Source organism: Pteronotus mesoamericanus, unplaced genomic scaffold, assembly GCF_021234165.1.
Source record: "Pteronotus mesoamericanus isolate MK-2021 breed Mesoamerican mustached bat unplaced genomic scaffold, CSHL_Meso_final scaffold_651, whole genome shotgun sequence".
Classification (NCBI taxonomy): domain Eukaryota; kingdom Metazoa; phylum Chordata; class Mammalia; order Chiroptera; family Mormoopidae; genus Pteronotus; species Pteronotus mesoamericanus.
The window spans coordinates 39500531-39520611 of NW_026555325.1; the positions used below are offsets into that span (position 1 = coordinate 39500531).

General features: G+C 40.6%; 2 pseudogenes; one reads left to right on the forward strand and one right to left on the reverse strand.

Moving 5' to 3' along the window:
* Positions 1–265: 265 nt before the first annotated feature.
* On the reverse strand, positions 266–7483 carry LOC129061912 (acyl-CoA (8-3)-desaturase-like; annotated as a pseudogene).
* Positions 7484–10607: 3124 nt separating this feature from the next.
* On the forward strand, positions 10608–12815 carry LOC129061703 (chromatin assembly factor 1 subunit A-like; annotated as a pseudogene).
* Positions 12816–20081: the final 7266 nt, after the last annotated feature.

A 20081-nucleotide genomic window follows, 5' to 3' on the forward strand; every position in this document is an offset into this window, starting at 1 on the left:
CTGACACACTAGAAAAAAGAAACAAAACCAACATCCCTGCCCCAGCAGCTCCATTCCGTCTTCCTGGGGGCTTGCATGTTCCCCCAGCCTCTTTGGGTCATAGACCTGCCTAGAAGATAAAGGGGAAGGGTTTGAGCCAGAGTCTTTAGCTTCTCAAAACAACCCCCTCTGAAGATTAGAATTGTAATGGCATTGTCCCTCAAACTCCCCTCTGCTTTAGCTCCAGAGGCTCCTCTTCCAGATGTGGGGAGGGCACTGTTTGTTATTAATGAAGATTGGCATCTAGCCAGAGTTGCTCAGACTCCTTCAATGAGTGACCGATGTCAGCAAAGGCTGAGAGCAGGGGCTTGGATTCGAACTCTCTGCCATGCTTGGCACACAGGGACTGCATCAGGGGAGCCACTTTGTGGTAATTGTGTTGAGGCATCGTGGGGAAAAGATGGTGCTCAATCTGGAAGCTGAGATGTCCCCTGAGCCAGTCATTGAAGGTGGCCTTGTGGACGTTGCACGTTGCCTGGAGCTGGGTGGAGGTGGTGATCACTGTGCGTGGGGGTGTGGTTCATCTGCGTCACCCATACAAACCAGTTGCTTTCCAGGAACTTGACCATGAAGAAAAAGGCCTGGGAGGCCTTTCATTCCCAACAATGGCACATAAATGAAGAAGCTGAGGATGTAGAATGTGATCATCCAGGCCAAGCCTACCTACTTTTCCCACTGGATAACAAAATAGAACATATACCACTGGTAGTAGAGAGGCAGCAAGCCTGGTGGCCCAGTCAAGAAAAAGCATTTCTTTTCTGTTTGCTGTATGGCATGCACTTATTCTTCTATTTTCTAAGCTTCACAGAGAGGATCTTTCCCAGGATGAAGAAGGGGTACATGTTGATATCTTGGTCTTCGTGGAAACAGTGGGGCTTGACATAGTGCTGGAAGTGCATGTGGTTCCACGAGCTGGCAGGGGTCCCCTTAAGGTGCCAATCAGGAAATGACGTAGCAGGTGGTTCCAAATAGAGGTGCAGGACACAGACAGGTGCCCAAAGTCATGCTGCAGATCCAAAGAGTGAGCCAGACAGCACCTTTCAGCAGCGGGACATGTAGCAGGTACAGCAGGCAGAAGACATGGTTGGCTTTCATGAGGCCCATCTGTTCCACTGTGGCCCATAGCTCTTCATTCCTAGTGAGCTCAGAGCTGGGCTGCTCTAGAAACAGCTCTCCAACCAGGAGAGAGAGTTCATGTACTTCCTCTTAGGGCCCTGAGGCCTGTGTTCATGTGGACTGCCACAAGGGGACCCCTAGCACCCTGCCTCAGCTTATAGTGGCTGATAACTGGGAATCACTTAATATCTTAACTCCAATTTTGTCTGTGAAATGGAGATAATAATGGTGCTTCCCTTCTAGGGTTAATGAGGATTAAATAAGGTAAGTATAGCATTCAGCACAGTGTCTCATACAGGGTTAGCTCTCAATAATGTTAGCTAATATTATTATTATTACTACTATTACTATTATTATTATTACTACCTGGAAATAGTGTAAATAGTATAACAGTGTGATTGATTTTTATGGAGGTTTTAAAGACAAAGAGTTAAATTGATGCACTCTGTTACTTCATATTTCTTGCAACAATTATTCTTCAAATTTTTGGTAACAGAGTTTCAGATAAAAGCCAAGTTTCATCATTTTCTTTAAAGCCTGCCAATAGACTGTTTAGTTATGAGATTCTGGAGTGACCATTAAAGATTAGGTTACATTTTAATGTTTTTCTTAATTATGTTTTTTCCCTTTATTTGGAAATCACAGTGGGATGTCTATAATTAAATAGTCAAATTAAAAGTGATGATGGGTTTTGAGAATTTTCTAACTAATGTTTTGAGATACTGTGCTATTTATAACTTTTTTCTCCATCCCCCGAAGTCCTCTATACAGGTCACTTTCTATTCTATGCAAATTCCTCAGAATCTCTCCCTCTCCCCTCCCTCATCCGTTCGTCTCTCTCCTCCTTTCTCTGTCTCTCTTTGTGTTTGTGAGCCAGGGTATAAAGGTAGTGGCAGGGGGTGGGGACGCCTCTGTTAGCCTCATACTTCTAATGTAAATTTAGATTCAACTAGGGCATGACTTTAGATAGGTAAGATGTTCCTTTTTAGAATTTGATTTTTGTTAATGATTTATTATGGTCTTTGAAAAAACAAAACAAAACCGTGTGCATTCATTCTGGGGCGGGGAGAGAAAGAGAAAAAAGACAGGGAAAGAGGAGTTGGACTTTTTTCCTGTATTGAAGCAGCTCTCTCTCTTCTCCTGTTCTTGTACCTCACTTTCAAGGTAACTTCTCTCCTTATGCTCTTCATTCTAGTCTTTTATGTATGAGCCATTGAAATCTTGTGCTTTTTGTTGTTGTTGTTGTTGTTGCGAAGTTGATTTTACCAAAATCATTCGTGTTCTAGAAACATTTTTAAGATTTTCCTTATCTCAAAGATATTATAAGGACTTTATGTCTGTCTTAGGTTGCTGTCCTATCTTCTCCCTCTACTTAGCTTAAAAGGATACTATTTGCTCTGTTTACTCACTATTTAGTCTTAATTTTTACTTTTGTTCTTCTTTTGTTGTTGTTGTTAACAAGGGTGCTAAACCTATTCTTTTAAAAGCTTTTTTTTATGGCCTTTCACGCACCTTAACAGTTTGTGTTCCCCTCAGATGAGTGAATGGGGTGTAGTATAAAGTAAGTCTGTAGAGGAGTGGAATATAACTTCAATCCAAACCTTTTGTCCTGTTCCCTGTGTACAAAAGAAAGGGCTCCTTTTAAGTGGGATCATGAGGGGGAGATAAAAGGAGTGTCTTGATTTTATAAGATCCAGCTTTTACAAGGGGGGACCCCAAAAAGACCCGAATTACCTTCTGGAGGGCAGACTTCTTGTAGTACAGGTTTTCCCTGCTAGGTGGGTGTTCTAGGAACCCATCCGTACCAGCGTACCAGCTGGTGGTGTTGTGAGAGGCTGTGTTCAGCTTCAGTGAATTTTTTTTTTTAAACTCGTTCAACGTGTTTGCCCATCTGATAATGGGTGATTTACAAGTGCACCTGCTGATACCCTGCTGAGTGTTCAGCCATTTTTGACCAAAAAACGGCATGGCCTACCTCCTGCCCTCTAGTCACCCATATTGCCCCAAGAGACTTTTTTTTTTTGTTTCTCTGGATGAAAAAAGTCCTCAAAGGGAAATATTTTGCCAATGTGGAATAGGTGAAAGAAAAAATAGCAGAAGCACTAAAAGGCATCAAAATTCGCGAGTTCAAAAACTGTTTTAAACAGTGAAAAAAAATCTCAATAGGTATATTGCATCAAACAGAGAGTACTTTGAAGGTTACTGAAGTTTAAACATGTAAGAATAAATACACAATTTTTATAAATAAATGCTGTTTTCTGGGGGTCCCCCCTTGTATATCCCTGGCAGTTTTAAAAATAATTGGTATGTAGCCATTATTTTTTCTTTCTTTAAAATAAAATTTAAAAATGAAAAATAAATGGTTGACATGACTATTGCTTCCTTGTCAAAGTTCTCCAATCTTTCCCAGCCTCCTTGCAGGTAAGTACCCTGTGGACACTCTGGTCTTTGGACTCTCCCTGCGTGGCTGCAGACGTGAGAAGCTCCTGTATGAGCCAGACTCCATTAGGGAAGCAAAGCACTCTCCGAGTGCTGTGGTGTAGGGATTTGTGATAGGAACAAGACCTCACACAACTTTGGGAGAAGCTGGAGAAGAGAGGCACTAACCAGCCCCTCTGATGTACGGGCATGGGTGGACAAATTAGCTTGCCAGGGAATTTGTGAAGTGACACAGCTGTAGCTGCTGGAGTAGCACAGTGACAGAGAACTGGAGGGAAAAAAATCTCTGGAAGGTTACTGTTTTTGTGTCTGCTGATTATTAGGAGTTCCTGTCTACTAGCAGAGTTAGCAGTTTGGAGGTAGAGCTGAATGCAGAGTAGGGGAGAATGAGAACAAGCTGAATCTACTAGTATATCTGCATCTGTCTCTCAACATCGAGAAGCTTAAAGACAAGCTGAGATCTCCTGGGAGAGCTTTGTGTTTCTCACTGCCTTTAACTAGGATGACCTTCAAAGAGTAATGTCTGCTGCTTCACTTCTCTTTCAAAATCACAATAATTTTTCTTTGGACCCCCTCTAAGAGAACCATACAGGGGAAGAGGATTCTGGGAAACAGTTCCAGATTAGACCAGCTGATAAGATACAAAATAGCTGCAGAGCAGCTCTTGTCAGTAGGGCATCCATTCATACTGCTTTTAACCTTATTTATATCTAATAACTAAATCGTGGTTTTACCTAACATGATTCATCTACATGCAACTGAAAATGTGCTGACATTATACGTTCTCCCAAATAAGGACACAAAGTCCTATAGTCATTTCATTCATTTTTGGGATGTTCATTCTTTGGTCAGCTAAGTCACACTCCTTTGATACTTTCTAACTTAAACATAGACATATTAGGTTAATTGATATTAACACATGTTATGTTAGGGGAACAGAAGAGAGGAAAATAATAAAGGAAAACATTGTGGAGATTCTGCCAATTGTTTACTGTATTTTTTCTAATAATGTGGTCCAGCAGTGAGGAAAGAGCCATGGATTGACTTGAAGGATGTATGGGATTACAGTAAGAGAGGCCTGAGTCAAAATGTCACTAATTGCCTGACTTCAATAAGCCTGTACTGTGACCGGTTGGTGGTCCACAGTGGTGTTTGGTTCTGCAGAAATTATATCCATTCAAAGCCAGTGTCCAATAATTTCCCCAAGGCCTGGTTATTCTCTCCTCTATAATGCATGGGCACTCTGCTAAAACACCCCATGACCCTCAGGAAGGGCTAAGAAAAATATTTATACATATCATTTGGCAATGTATCAGGATCCTTTCTCAAGGGCCTCAGCCTTCCTTTCACTCAGGTGGCACTTAGAATGGGTTAAAAACCTATGACTTTTAATGATTCGAGTCAGACATTTATTCTTCTTTCCAAGATAATTTCTGTTTATGCAAATCAGTAGTTTGCTCATTTTAGGTACATTATAAATTGTCAAATGCCAATTTGATCAAATCATTTTAATTAACTCCTTTGGCTCTGCTGCCTATTATAATAACAGTTGACCCTTGCTATATCAACAATTGACCCTTGCTATATCAACTAATTTAGCCTAAACAAACATAGGTTTTCTTCTACTACAACTCAACATGCTTATGAACCATTGTCAATACATATTTACTCAGATTCCTGCTGATTAAAAAAAAATGGCCACCGAAGCTTGCAAACCTTTGGGAGGGCATTGTCATTAGTTTGGACCTGCCTCTTGGGGCTTGCCAGGATTTAAGTCTGGTTGTAGGCCTAGAAGCAAGGAGCATTGCTGGGAGTTGTTCTTGATCGGATCTCTTGATGAGGAAATGTCGTCTCCATTCGAGAACACGGTGAAAGGGCTGCTTTCACTGGCGAAGGAAGACCAGCGCGATGTAGGGAGACAAGGTTCTATGCTTCATTGGGATCTGCCCATCATACTTTTTAGGTCCCACTCTGTCAATTAATACTTTCCTATGAAGTAGGACTTTGGTTGAGGTTGTATTTCAGTCAACTGGGGGTCTGGAATTTGGGCTTTGTTTCCAGAAATCTTGACCTACAACTAAAGAAATAAGGGTATCTACTGGGGGCAGACAGAAAAACTTTTTTTGTTTCCTTACCGGTCCTTGAGATGGGAATTTAACTTCTGAGCTCATCATTTTTTTTCTTTCCATGTTTTTAAATGCATTTAGAACCACCGACCACTCATAATACTATAGTTGTATTTGCGTTGTAATTTTCTGTAAGAGCAAATACTGATCTCTCAGTGCTTTGCCTTCTACAGGCCTCTGTATAAAGATGATAATTTAGGTGCCGTTTTTGCTACTGCATGTGGCAAAATACCAGCGACCCCTTTACTACCACCAACAGGGCCATTGATGTCATCGTTACTGTGTAGTCTGATAACTTCGTTCTCATTCTTAAACTTCTGTTCCCCTGTCATCACTCTTGGTACCGATAATTATAGCAGTTAGTGTCAGTCAGAGAAACAGAAGCACCCTGAGTATTAATGATATAAGACTTTACACAATTTTAGGAGATAAAGAAATAAGAATGCAAAAAGGCCATTTGGAGATCAGTGAAAACCACAAACCGGTTTTTCCGAAGCGCTGGCACAGGGGGGGAAACTGCTGCTTGTGAGCGAGTACCGAAGCCGGACATGCCCACCTGCCAGGGCGGGACTGTGAAGGAGAACGGCGGGAGAGGTCTGCAGAAGGCGGCTGCCTCTGTGGCAGGTGGTGGGCTTGGTGTGACTGCCGATTAGAAAGACTGGTAGTCAGGACATGAAGTGAGGGTGAGTGAGAAGCGACGATCTAATCTCCTGCATTTATTTTCAGTGTGGGGAGAGCAAAGGCAGGAGGAATCTGCTCCTGCTCTGCATCTGTCTCTCACTATCTCTAGCTATGATGACTTCCAGAGTGTAATCACTGCTATTTCACTTCTGTCTTCCAAATTTGGGGGCTATTTTTATGTTGGCCACCTCTAATTGGAAAACTTAAAGGGAAAGGGGTTCTGAGAAACATAGTTTGAGATTGCCCACATTGACGCAGAATAAACCCTCCACATGCCTGTGCCATCTGCCCGCTTCCGCTTATTCCTCCAGTGGTGAACATACAGACCACATGCTGAAACAGGGGTGTCATAAGATCAAAGTTTCTTGGATTGCTGAGTGGCTGCAGAGAGGACACTTGCCCTGGAGAGTCCCCCAAAGCGCAAAGACTTTGTAAGAGAAAGATGAATGAAGTTCTGTTTCATTAATCCATTTAGGTTTGGGGTTGTTGTAGCAGCCTCGCCTATTCTGATTAACACACTCCACCCTCCTTAAAGCAAGGGGAATGAAGCAAGATGGGTCTTCTTTGGAGGGTGACAGAGGATGTCCTCTGGCAATGAAAAGAGTTCCTGCTTTTTGAAGAGTGTAGGTATCACAAAGCCTCTCTGGGAGAAAAGCTCTCCCTTGTAGCCAGTGCAGTTATTTGGAGTGTAGCCTGTGTGAGGTGAATAGCACCTTAGCACTCTCTTTACCATCAAGTAAAAGATGATGGTAGAGTGGAGGAAAGTGATCTGTTAACCATCATGCTCCAGACTGAGCTGAGAATCTTCAGTGCTGTCCGGTGTTGGGTGGCTTCTGACTCCAGACTCGCCTGTCCCAGGGCTGTTTTAGCCACATTCACTGTTTTTGGTTCCTGCTTCTTTACTTGCTCCGTTACTGCTTCTGCCTTCTTGTTCTAAATCTCTGCTCTTTGAGTTCTTATCCATGTCATATGTTCTGTTCTTATATATGTAATAGACTCTCATACCTGCTTTTTATTTCAGACGCCAGCTCCTTGAACCCCACTCTCACACCTCGAAGTGCGGTATAAGTGTGTACTGTCATTTTGATACCCTGCTGCAACATCCAGGTTAACGTCTTTAAAGCCAAACTCATTCATTTTTTATAAAATTGTTTCTTCCTCATATTTGATCTTCCTGTTATCGATACTTACTTTTTTCCTAGTCAACCAGGCTAGACACCTTTCTTGACACCTCACAACCAGTTCTTCTTATGCTATAAAATTTCACTTATTTATCATTAGCCTTTCAAATCCCTCTGATCAATGAGTGAGAATTGGGCCAGTGAAAATCCTATGGCCTTTAAAGACATTTGTACATCTTTATTTACTTATGCATATAATTTAAACTAATATTTAAAGCTAAATTCTACTACTTTTGTATTACAATACTATGTGTGTTTGCTATTCTGCCCTCAAATGTAGTATGTTTAATCTCTTTTCTAATAGCTATATGTAAAAATAAATGAGACAAATTTTAGGAATATTTGTGATAAAGAAATGCTAACAAATGAATGCCCATCTGTTTATTAAAAGAGAAAAACTTTAAACAAATAGGGAAGTCATTAATAACAAAAAGATCTTGATCTTCACGGGACAAACTTGGACAACTTATTCAATGTAACATAAAATCAAATGGGAATTTTTATGTAACTTGTTTATTTATATCTGGAAAATATGGGGAAATTTATAACTTGATATTAAAACAGCAGTCCTCTAAGAATTTTTAAGATTCAGTAATATTTAATAGCAAAATAAAATTATGCAATTGTAGCTATAATAAAGTTGTGATATATTTCGAGATAATGGAAGATTCATTCACAATTCATTAAAGACCTATTAAAGATAACACTAAAACTATTTCACTGAGTTGTATTCCTTTACGAGTCCAACTCTGGCTCAGAGAAATTCACTCTTAATGATATATAAAGACACTTCAGGTAATTGTTTAGCCGTTATGAATTTGACTGGAGAGATGCCCTGTGACAACTGCTTCTTCTGTTTCTTTTATTTATCAGCCTCAATAATGCCCGCTTCATTCAGCTTGATACAAAATTTGATTTCTGACATTTGGCATTATATTATGTCTGTTTTCCTGTCTTTGTCAGAGTAGAATCTACAAGGATCTGATTTTCAAAGGGAACACTGTCCAGAGATTAACATCTATACCATCACACGTTTCTTGCATTCATTTCTTTACAGTCATTTTCTAAGCAGCTTCTGGTGTGTCTCATAACAAGCTGGGTGATTGGAAGGTTAAATCAAATAAGACAGTGTACCTACATTCAAAGGGTTTATAGTCTGTGGGGCAGATATGTTATAAATCAAGTACTACAGTGTAATGTATTAAATATTATTTTAAAAGTAGGGGGGAACAGAGCAGGGACAGCGCATGACACATAGTAGGTACTTAATAAATATTATTATTTAACAAATTGTTAAGTAGGTACTTAAAAATTGAATAGATTAATGGATGGATGGGTGTAAAAATTTATGAATGTAATTTAACTCTGGATTGAGAAGAAAAGATGTAAAATGAGTTTCCAAGAATGAAAAGCCGTCAGGAACGGCGGGTGTGGGTGGAAGTGCACTCAAGTCAGTCAGAATGGCTGTGAAATACAGAGAAAGCAGATGAATTATGTGGGCAGGTAAATGGTTTCGAATGGGCAGAACAAATAATTCATATTGGACTGTGGCTGGAAACCTGAAACCAGTATTTCTAAAACTGAACTCATGAATTCTTCCTTAAAATTGTTCTTCCTTGTGATTCTCCCTTGAAGAATGATACCACCAACTAAATATCCCACTTCTACTTAATTACTCACCCTTGCTGCAGATTTACCAACTTTTTATCTCTGAGTTCCTCTTCCCTCTTTACTTTCTCCCACACATCCTTCAGTTAGGATCTCATATCCTCATTCTTTCATTCATTAATTCACAAATATTTACTGGATACCCATTATGTTCATCTATATTGCCATCAAACTGGTATTTCAAATCTATAAAGATGATCACATCCTGTTTATTTCCAAGAGGCCATCGGGAACAAGATCATGAAGAGCTTCATAGACTAAACTAAAGAATTTAGGTTTTACTCTGAAAGCTAAATAAATCCACAGAAAGATTTTTAACCCATGAATGCTGTCTCTATTTGTATTTTAAAAAGTTCACTCTGAGCCCTGGCCGGTGTGGCTCAGTGGATTGAGTGCTGGCCTGCCAACCAAAGGGCTGCTGGTTCATTTCTAGGTCAGGGCACATGCCTGGGTTGCAGGCCAGGTGTCCAGTAGGGGGCGTGTGAGAAGCAACCTCACACTGATGTTTCTCCCTCTCTTTCTCCCTTCTTTTCCCTCCCTCTAAAAATAAATAAATAAAATCTTTTAAAAAAATAAAAAGAGTTCACTCTGAAAATACCAAAAATGGTGCCCTAGAGAACCCATTGAAGGGATGTGTAGAAGGAGATACTGAGAAAGAATAGACAAAAGAGATGAGAAAGATCTGAAGAGAATGGAGTCATAGCAGCCAAAGGAAGATACTGTTTTATAAATGAGGGATTTCACAAAAAATTTAATATCACTTTAACTCTTCTCATGAAAGGGTTGCTCTCACCGATATCTGTCACGTCTTCCATTGGGAGCAGTGAGTGACAAGATAGGAAAAGGCAGGAGTTCCCATGTTAGGGGTTGAAGCTGGAATATAATGTGTCAGGAAATGATTCTCTTATATTCCACATCTCTCTATCTCTTGACACTTTGGCTTGACAGCCAAGCCTATGAGAAACTTAGGGTGCAGGAGAGAACTACAGTTTATAAGGTCAGTCACGTTCCTATCTTTGTGAAGCCACCCCCGATCACCATCCATTGCTCCTTGTTATCCTCTTTGAACCACAGTGAACAATTCAGATTTTGCTACAGAATGATATGAAACAGGTGAAGAGTACATTCAAAAATCTATCTACTATGATGAATTATAAATGTATTCCCTATTCTATTCCCCATCTCAAATTGTATTCATTTATATAATTTACCAGGAGTTATATATTCAGTCAAATTTTGATATAAAAATGCTCTAGATAACACAATGCCAGCAATAAAAATATGACCCAGATTTGCACAATCAGAACACCCTCTAATTATTAAATTACTGAGGAGCAATTAATGCCCAGAATAAATGATGCTGGAGGAGCCAGGGTACAGGGTGCCAGGCATCAGGGGAGTGGCCATAGCAATGGATTGCAAAGACAGACCTGCTTTTCCAGCAAAAAGTTAATACAGGAGAGAGAAAGGGAGGGAGGGAGAGAGAGAGAGAAACATTGATGTGAGATAAATATTGATTAGTTGCCTCCTGTTTGCACTCTGACCAGGGATCAAACCTGAAACCTAGCTCATCTACCCTTCAAGGAGACCTGAATCTTGCCCCAAAAGAGAAAACCAAGTGTGCGTCAGCCCTCACAAGAAGCTCTCCAAGTGCTCCTGCACAAAGTCAAGTAGCAACCTTTTTGGACAATGTGGAGAACAACTTTCATATGGGTTCTGACACAGATTTTAGGCCAAAACTTGTCAATGAGAAGGGTCTTTCAGATTTTTAAGAAGTAGAGTCAAAACCAATATTGGCAAGACCACAGTCATAAATTTGATGGAAGATTTGAGTAACCAACCAAACGACATTGTGGCCTATCATAAACTAAATTCTGCAGCCTATCCCTCCTTGGAGAAGGCTATAAATGGGGTCCTAGAAGAAGCTGAAGATGAGGGGGTGTTGCCAAAGGTTAGTCAGAAGGACAAGCTGGCATTTCCTGAGGAGACTCTTTTAGACATTCCATACAAGACTGAGGAGGAGTGTGCTGGCTCAGGGGGTACAGAGAGGAGTGGAGACAGGCAAAAAGCAGCTCAAAGCTACCCCACATTGACAGATGATCTGAGAACATGCTCAGAGAAGGGCCAGATGGTTGGAGTGAAGCTGGGGACATCTTGTTCAAAAGAAAGGTGCCTGTGGTGGGCTTGCAGGATATCCTGGATATAAAACCTGGAGCCAATTGTCCAGCAACCCCTTTGGACCAGGGCATGCCCTCTGAGAGCAAGAGGCTGGATTCTGGCCCCAAAGAAGACTCTCCTCAGCCATTCGTCCCTGAGCTCTACCTCTCCTACCAGCTCACCTGAGGGGTGGTCTGCTTCTGAAAATCAGCACAGCAGCCCTAGTTCCTTCCCCACCTTCACATCTGTCTCCAGATTGTGGAGAGCAACAAAGCAGATGGCATTCCTGAAAGGAAAAAGGTCGGCAAGATGAAGCTTTTAGAGTTTCCTGGGAATCACCGACCTACATATTGAGGGATGTGGAATAAAAAGATGACGGTCATCCATCTGAGGGACCTGTCAGCCCAAGACAGGAAGCTCCTGCACTATGAGGTAGACAGTGATAAAAAGTAGGAAGAGGAGGAGCTGGGAGAGTCCCTCTCACAGTGAAGGGGTTGATGATGATGAAGGAGGAGACGACAAAGACAAGGATGATGGTCTTTGTGTGCCCCATGGGTACTGTCTGAGGATGAGGGAGTAACTGGGGAATGTACTGACTCTGAGAATCACAAGGTCCACCAGGAGTGGGATGAGTTTTTAGCCAAGAGAAAGCGGTTCCGTGTGCGCCAGCTTGTGAAGTTTGGCTACAGACAAGGGTGACAGACAAGGATGATAGTACTGACCTGAATGTGCTAGAACAGTTCACAGCGTGCCTTCTAAAGACATTCCCTTTCAAGGAGGAGCAGACGCCTGAGACCTCCAAGAGAGAGAAGAAGGACCAGCACATCTTGGCCCAGTTGTTCCTGCTGCTGCACAAGAATGTGAATGGAAGCAAAGTGATCATCCGGGAATTCCAAGAGTGCTGCCACCAAGGCCTGCTCAGCAAGGACACCAGCAGTCCTCAGAAGACCTCCATCAGCCCTCCGAGCCCTGGCTCTTCTCGCCCACACACCCCCGCCACCAAGTGAGGACAACATCCTCCTCCAAGGCCAGGCTGAAATGGATTATTTCTGAGAACTCAGTGTATGAGAAGAGGCCTGATTTCAGGATGTGCTGGTACGTCCACCTGCAGGTGATAGAGAGCTTGATTGGGAGCACCTACCCATACCGTGACAGTGGAATTATGTCAGCATGGTGCCCTCAGATACCAGGGAGGACAGTGGCAGTGTCCCGGTCACAGGGCCCAGCCAGGGGACACTCGTCTTGCTGAAGAGGAAGTCAGTGGGCAGCGTGTGCATCAGCCAGTTAATGAAGAAGCACAGGCATGATGGGCAGGGTAGGAGCTGGGGACCTGGATGGTTTCCAGGCATCAGATACTTGAAAGTCCTACAATTCCTGTGTAGAGAGTATTTTGTCCTGCTTTGCATACCCACCCGCCACCAAGGGTTGGAAAATATATAGGATGCTTGGTTCCTTCTTTTTGATATTTAAAAAAAATTTCTCCCCCAGAGCTGCATATTATTCTTCTTTTTTATAAAGCATTTTTGCAATAAGTTGGCCTGTATGGGGAAGCCTAATCTTGCCCTAAGGACCCTGGGCAGGCACTATGATGAGGTGCTTATAGATGAATGAGAGCCCTCCCGGTGGAGCTTAGCACCGGGACCTGACCTGAATGTGTATGAACTTAGTGTCTAGTCCTGGAAAAAAAAATTCCCAGAGAATTAAAATCCAAAATTTAGCTTTCCATTATGTTTTATTGTGCCAATTATCAACTGAATTTGGGTTTTAAGTAAGTTAGGATGCTCTCATGAGCTGCAGCCTACAGTGTCTTCCACTGGTTCTTTAAAGGAGCCTGAGAATCACTAGAATACACCGAGTCATCACAATACTACTTGCGTGTTCATATGACTGAGAAAGCTAAAAAATCTGTGGGTTCACAGCAGCAATATTAGCAAAATACTATAACCAGGGTTTAAAATATAATACCATCCAGACTCTTACCACAGATGTCAGTCAGGAATCGTGCATTTAGTGGTATCTGGGGGACAGATAGAAAAAAACACTAGAGAAATAATTTTCTTTTTAACTTCTCTATGGTAGTGGTCAGTTGGCTATCAATAGTTTCCACTTCTGCAAGTCCAGAGTTTTCATAGATTCAGAAAGTCCTTTGAACACCAATAACCTGTGTCAGGGTTTCTTTGAAATAAACTTTCCTTTTTTTAATTTTTAATTCCCTTGTTTTTGGTTAATCTTTATGACTTCAGTGGGTTCATCTGTACCACTTACATTCTTTTTTAGCAGGACTTGGTCATTTTTTCATTATGGGTAATTTTAGCAGTAGCTAAGAACCAAGATAGGTCTGAGAACAAGCAATCTTAGATTTCTTCTACCAACGTCCAAGACTCCAAAAATCTTAACTCCTGCAGATTAGCAGATGTTTACTCCAGCCCTGTGCTTCATATTTCAGGTCAAGTCACCTCACGATAGTACATGTATGAAAATCTGCTCATTCTGATAGTAGCCCTTCCTGCTTCTAGCAACGGTCTTTCTCATGCTGTATGGGCCCAAGTCTCAGATAAGTGATAGAACATCTCTAGTTGAGTCTTTCCTGAACTAGGGAAGATCGCTATTCGCACTTACCAGATTTCTGCTTGTTCTATTGAAGGCTCTGAAATGCTCATCATGACTGCTTAGACACATCTCTTTCCTGCTTAAAACTCACTGTGATTTTCAGCCCAAGCCCACCAGTTAAAGTCATGCTTAAAGCTCCAACTGGCCACTTGTCGACTTGTACTAAAGTCTAGCTGCATAGCCCAAGCCTGTTAACATTAGCCACACTCACGTATACTCCAAGTAAAATATATATTTCTGCTGACTTCAAAATTCAAAGAACTAAGAAGCCACCACCTGTTAAAGTGTTCATTTCAGCCACAGTAGAGTGTTCAGTCTTTTCCTGTCTTACTTTAATCTAAAACTATTATGTCTTGAACCTATCCCTGTAATTTTCCAGCCAATACATCTTGTGTTGGGAATTTAGGATGACAACTATACTCTTCCCCTATTTCATGTATATCAGCATTATTAGTTGGTAAAGCTAGACTGGAAAATTTGACTTGGACTTGAGGCCAAAATGGGTCCTCTCTTATTTCCTCCTCGAATGATACTGCTCTTCCCATTAGCAGGCACAATGGCTGGAAAACTACAGGTGTCGCCTTCCTGCAGTATCCTACTGAGTTCTGTGCAGGGACGAAACAGGAGAAAGGAAGAACATAAAATAAAGCTTGCAGACAGGCAACTTAAAAAAAAGGGGGGCAGTCTCCATGAGAAGTGTTATTTTTACTTCATTAATTCTTATTATCAGTCAGGTGCTCACGAGTATTAGGGAGGTTTGGGATATAATGAGTAGGGATACAGACAGTGATTTTCATCCTGATATTTCTGAGGATGGATATTTCTGCTTTATGTCCTTAAGGGTATGTGAGGACAAAGAATATGCTCTCTCCTGCAGACGAGATCAGATCACATGGTCAAATCTCATACAAAAAGGCCAAGGTCAAGAAAAAGGAAGACAGAAAATTGTTCATGGACTCTAGCATGGTGGAGTCCATTGGAATCTTAAAAATAGCTATTTCTGAAGTGTAATGATTCTAAAACTTTAGTGTGCATCAGAATCACTGGGAGGGCTTGCTAAAACACAGATTGCTAAGCCTCAGCTTCTCAGGGTTTTCATTTAAGCAGACCTTGGATGACATCAGTTAATTTGCGTCTGTAACAGGTTTCCAGGAGATATTGGTGCTGTTGGTCTAAGGAGTGCATTTGGAAAACCACTGCTATAGAGTGTAGGGGGAAAAGCCAAACTGCTATTGTGGAGTGAATGAACTATGAGAAAGTACAATAGAAGTAGGGCATGTTAACTATTCTTTCAAGAAATTTGGCTATGAGGAGAAGTAGAGAGAGAGATAAATGTTAGGACTGGAGATTATATGGAGTTGAGGGTGGATTTCCGTTAAGTTCCACAGGTATCTTTATTTCCATGCCATTTATTATAATGGAATTTGTTTTGCCATACATTTAAAACTGAACACTATCGTAAACTATCTTTTTGTAGTGATTGTGTGTGCTAAATACCTTATGTTTGCTGTGGCAGATCCACTTTCTCCTTTTTTTATCATGCCTTAGTAGCTCCCTTGCCATCTGGCTTTCTTGTTGGGTTTGGCCAATGGGCATCCCTGGCAGAGATCAGAGGGAGGGAGAAGAGAGAAGTTGGGGTACCTGTTATCCTGGCTTCCTCTTTGCCAAGTGCCTTGTGCTGGCTCTGTCCTTTGAAAAGGGGTATTGCTTCTCTCAAAGTGACCATTTCTGAGACTCTTCTTCCAGGTTCTGCTAACTGTGTCTCCTCTTGTTCCTATTCTCTGTGTTTTTTCTTCCTGTTGCCCACGTCTTTATTAAGTAAATAGTCCTTTATCAAATCTTCCTTGAATTATCCTATTTTGGGGATACCCTATGTGGTGCTAAATAATATAAGTGTCTGTGTGTCTCTGTGTGTGCATGCATGCTCACACACACACATATGTGTGTTCCTGTCCATAACTCAGAAATTTTTTTGGGGGGAGTACAAACCTTTCTCCTCTTTCTTCCATGTGACTCAGGTAGAAATGACCCCACCCTTCGCTACATCCAGGAGTCAGCAGGTGACCTAGGTATTTATGTATATTTCCTGGCCACAGTTCTGCTCAGAGAAGGCCATTTCATCCAATTTGGTTCAGTGAAATTCAGTCCCTAGAATAGATATATTTGAAAGAGGTGCTCTCTTCTCTGTGATGGCTAAGCTGGTACTATGACTGAATGGATCTTCCTGTAATCTTTATCCTCACTTAATAGATCCTGACCAGGAATGAAGGCCTACAAAGGAAAATGGAGAGGAAAACGGAAGAATCAGCTTTCTAAAGATAGCTTTCAAAAACATGATTCAGCTAGGAATGGCTACTTCTTAAGTATTAATATTTAATATTTTATCTCAAGCATTTTGATTTAAGTTCTACAATTTGTAACAGAAATTGTTCCTTATACTTCTTATTCCTCCCTAGTACCATGTTTGTTCCAGTTTCTACCTTTTTGTTATCTATATTATGCTTTGAACTTTCTTTAATTCTCTAGATTCTTCCGAAACTTGCCTTTCTTTACTTCAAAGGTATATTTGTATGTAAATATTCTCTCTTGGACAATCTTATTAAAAATGGATTAAAAGATGTTTTTACCTCAAGGGAAAAAATAATCTAAAAAAGACATTGGTGGTGGAGTTAAAATACTATATTTGCAACTTGACTGATACATCTGAGGCTTTAAGATAGAAAAGAATCAATCGGTGTCATTTGAAATCTATAGACCTTGAACCATAAAAGTACACACAGTTATGGGATTACTTTAAAGCTCTGCTTTGTTTATACTTTTAGCTACTGCACTGTTGGTTAACCTACCATATCTTGAACTAAAAAGATAATAAGTTAAAAATGTGATAAACTCAGGTGATTAGATGTTAAATGTATAAAAATCTAGGAGCAAGAGAGTAACATGAAAACATTGTCATGGGGATAACAGATTAAAATTAAGTGTTAAAATAGGAAGACGGCCTTGGTGCCTTCTGTCTTGCGATGTTTACTCAGTCCCACCATTTAGCAGCATCTATCAGGTGCCAGAGAAATTGAAATATATGTCTGAAGCTCCAGAATTTAACATCTTTGAACGTAGTTTCCAATTCACTAAAAATGCATTATAAAAACATGTAAACTGCCACTGTTTGAAAGAAATATGCATTCATTTAGAGTAGCTTTTTTATTTTTTTTAATTTAATCTTTATTGTGTTGTTTTCTATTACCGTTTAGTCCCCTTTCAGCCCCCTCTCCCCAGGAACCGCCACACTGTCGTCCATGTCCAGGGGTCCCTCTTCCTTTCTGCTGAGTCCCTCCATCTTCACCCCTCCCCTCTGCCTGTAGCTTTTAGCTGTAGCTAAAAAAATAGAAAAAATTTTAAAAAAGCCTTAGATCATGTCTATAAAACCTGACAAGTACAAAAAAGAAAATTTGCTAATTCCCAGATTTTTTGAAAAAGGAACAATGGATGAGAAAAGAATAAGAAAGTCCTGGGAATTTGAACTATATTTTAGTGTGTTTCAAGACAACTTTTTAAAATGTCCTATTTTTAAGTTTCCAAGTAAATGGAAAGTTACCAATAGCTTCTTGTCAAAGTGTCCCTCTTAATTACCTTTATTTGTAGATACGTATTTGCAATTTATTCACAAGCTTTTTCCTTTTTGTGCTCCACCCACCCACATTAACACTGGGAAGTGACCACGGGGTTCCCCAAGGAAATGACAGTGGCTGCAGACGCGCTCCCCCACTCACCTGCCCCTTCACTTTCCAGTGGCAGCTGACTTCAGCAGCTGTTGGGGATCCCTGGGAGAGATTCATTCATTTATGCCCCGGGGCGGCTGCTTGCGGTGGCAAGTGTTTCCTTGGGCAGCTGGAAAGAGGACAGACAGGCTCCGCCTACAGCTGCTCCCAGAGGTCTGGATTTTCACCAGCTGAGGGAAAGGGAGACATCCAACAGCCCCTTGTTCGTGGGTCTGCCACTCAGGAGACTCAGTCAGAGCTGCATTTCAGTTCTGACCCACAGCATTGTCACCAGTTCTACTGACAATGAACAGGAGTTATCAGGAAACTCAGTCAGTGAACTCACACAGGAAAATGGGCTTGGTCTATTACTGTCACTTTAAAAAATAATGACTTTGCCTATTAAAATTTCTGTGTAGTTCAAAGTGATGGGGGGAATCATGCACTTAATCAACTTGCCCTGCCTAATGGCTCTCATCCTTGGCGGCTCATGGGAGTCACCAAGAGCTTAAACCATTATGAGCACCCAGATCCCATGCTCAGAGATCCAGATTTCAATGGCCTAAGGGGTAGCATAGGCATCTGGGTTTTAAATAGCTTCCCCGGTGATCATCATGACCAGCCTAAGCTGAGAAACAGTGTGTTAACCCAATGTGTTTTCTGAAAGCGTTCTTAGAATTACGCCCCTGTCTTCTCAGGCAAATCCAGAGCGTCCTTTGTCTCACCTGCACTCCTGCTTTACATCTGTTTGGTTCATACCTAAACACTTTTTAAAAATTGTCACCTGGAAGTTCTTATCATCTTATCCCTTCTTCTCCCCAGTAGTACTTTATTTTCTAACCATGATATCAATACATCATCACTTTTTTGTCTGCTGTCTGCCAGAGACTTATAAGAAGCTAATAATTCCTAAAAACAACAACATAAGGGGTAGGCTGATTTTACCTTTATTTTGATCTTTTGTTGTAATTTTTTTCCTTGTCCATCATGGCTTGTCATCCCTTAGGTGGAAGCCCTTGAGGAAATGAGGAACTCAGACAAACATTGACTTAAGCATTGTATTCATTCTACTCTGGTATGTAATAATTCTCAGAAAAAATGGAAAAGCTTAAGTAATTAAAAAATGTCCTTCAGTACAAATAGAACAGAGAGGATAGTTCCTGGAGGATGTCTTGTGCTCACCTTTAATATGAAAAAATTAAGCAATAAAGGAAAATGTCTGTGGTCTTATGAAGAAATGGAAAGTTTAATAATCAAAAAGAGCTAGTAACTAGGAGTTAGTAAAAAATAATTAGCAGGCAATGTTCTCTTCTTTATCCTTCTGTGCTCTCATTGGGCCCTGAGAATAAAGCTATAAATATATAAACAAGAATGTCAGTCTGACCTCTCAAGTTTCCTCGATTAGTTATCAACAGTGGCTAATATTCCCTGGGAATGGGTCTTGAATATTGACTAGAAACAGCTCTGTGTATTGCCAAGTGAAAGGAGGAGTACACCCTAGAGTCCCAGAATAAGGTGTCTTTTTTACTTCTACCCAAAAAACAAAACAGAACAAAAAACACATGACAATAAGTATTTTCAGTGTTGGAATTACATAGATCACATTTCTACACATTTCTGTTTCACAATATAATAATTTAATTTACTTCATTGTGTTTTGTGATTATGTACTAGGCAACTTCATGAGAATGCCCCATCTAATTCTAACAAATTCCTTATGAAATAGGGTAATTAAATATATCCTACAGATTAAAGACAAAAAAAAAAAAACCCCCCCCAAAAAAACACCCCACCAACCTGAGGCCCAAGGATATGAAATAACTTGGGCACTGTTACTCATAGGAAAGTGGCCTCATAGATACTCAAATCTAAAGCTGCCTGGGCCTAACTCAGGACAGGCTTCTGATTCAAGATGCAGGTACAGCTTTGCGCTTATGGGAGTGGGTTATGGAGACGGATTACCATGTGAATCCTGGGTTTGTTAAATATTAGCCTCTGTGTATCTTAGCCTTTTCATCTAATGAGTGGAATTTTGCTACCTTTTTTATGGTACAATTGAGTCCTCATAAGAATTCAATAAAGTATTATGAATAAAAACACTAAGGTTGGTAAAAAGTAAATATTCAAAAATGTAGTTCTTACTTTTACATTATTTTAGTATTTAACACCTAAAATAAGTTAACTATTTTTGATACTTAAATTGTTTAGTAGTCTTTGGTACTTTAGCTATTCATTCATTATTCAACATATATTAACTGAGTAGCTATGATAGGCCAGTTTTCATCACTGAGAATTCATTAGCGAAC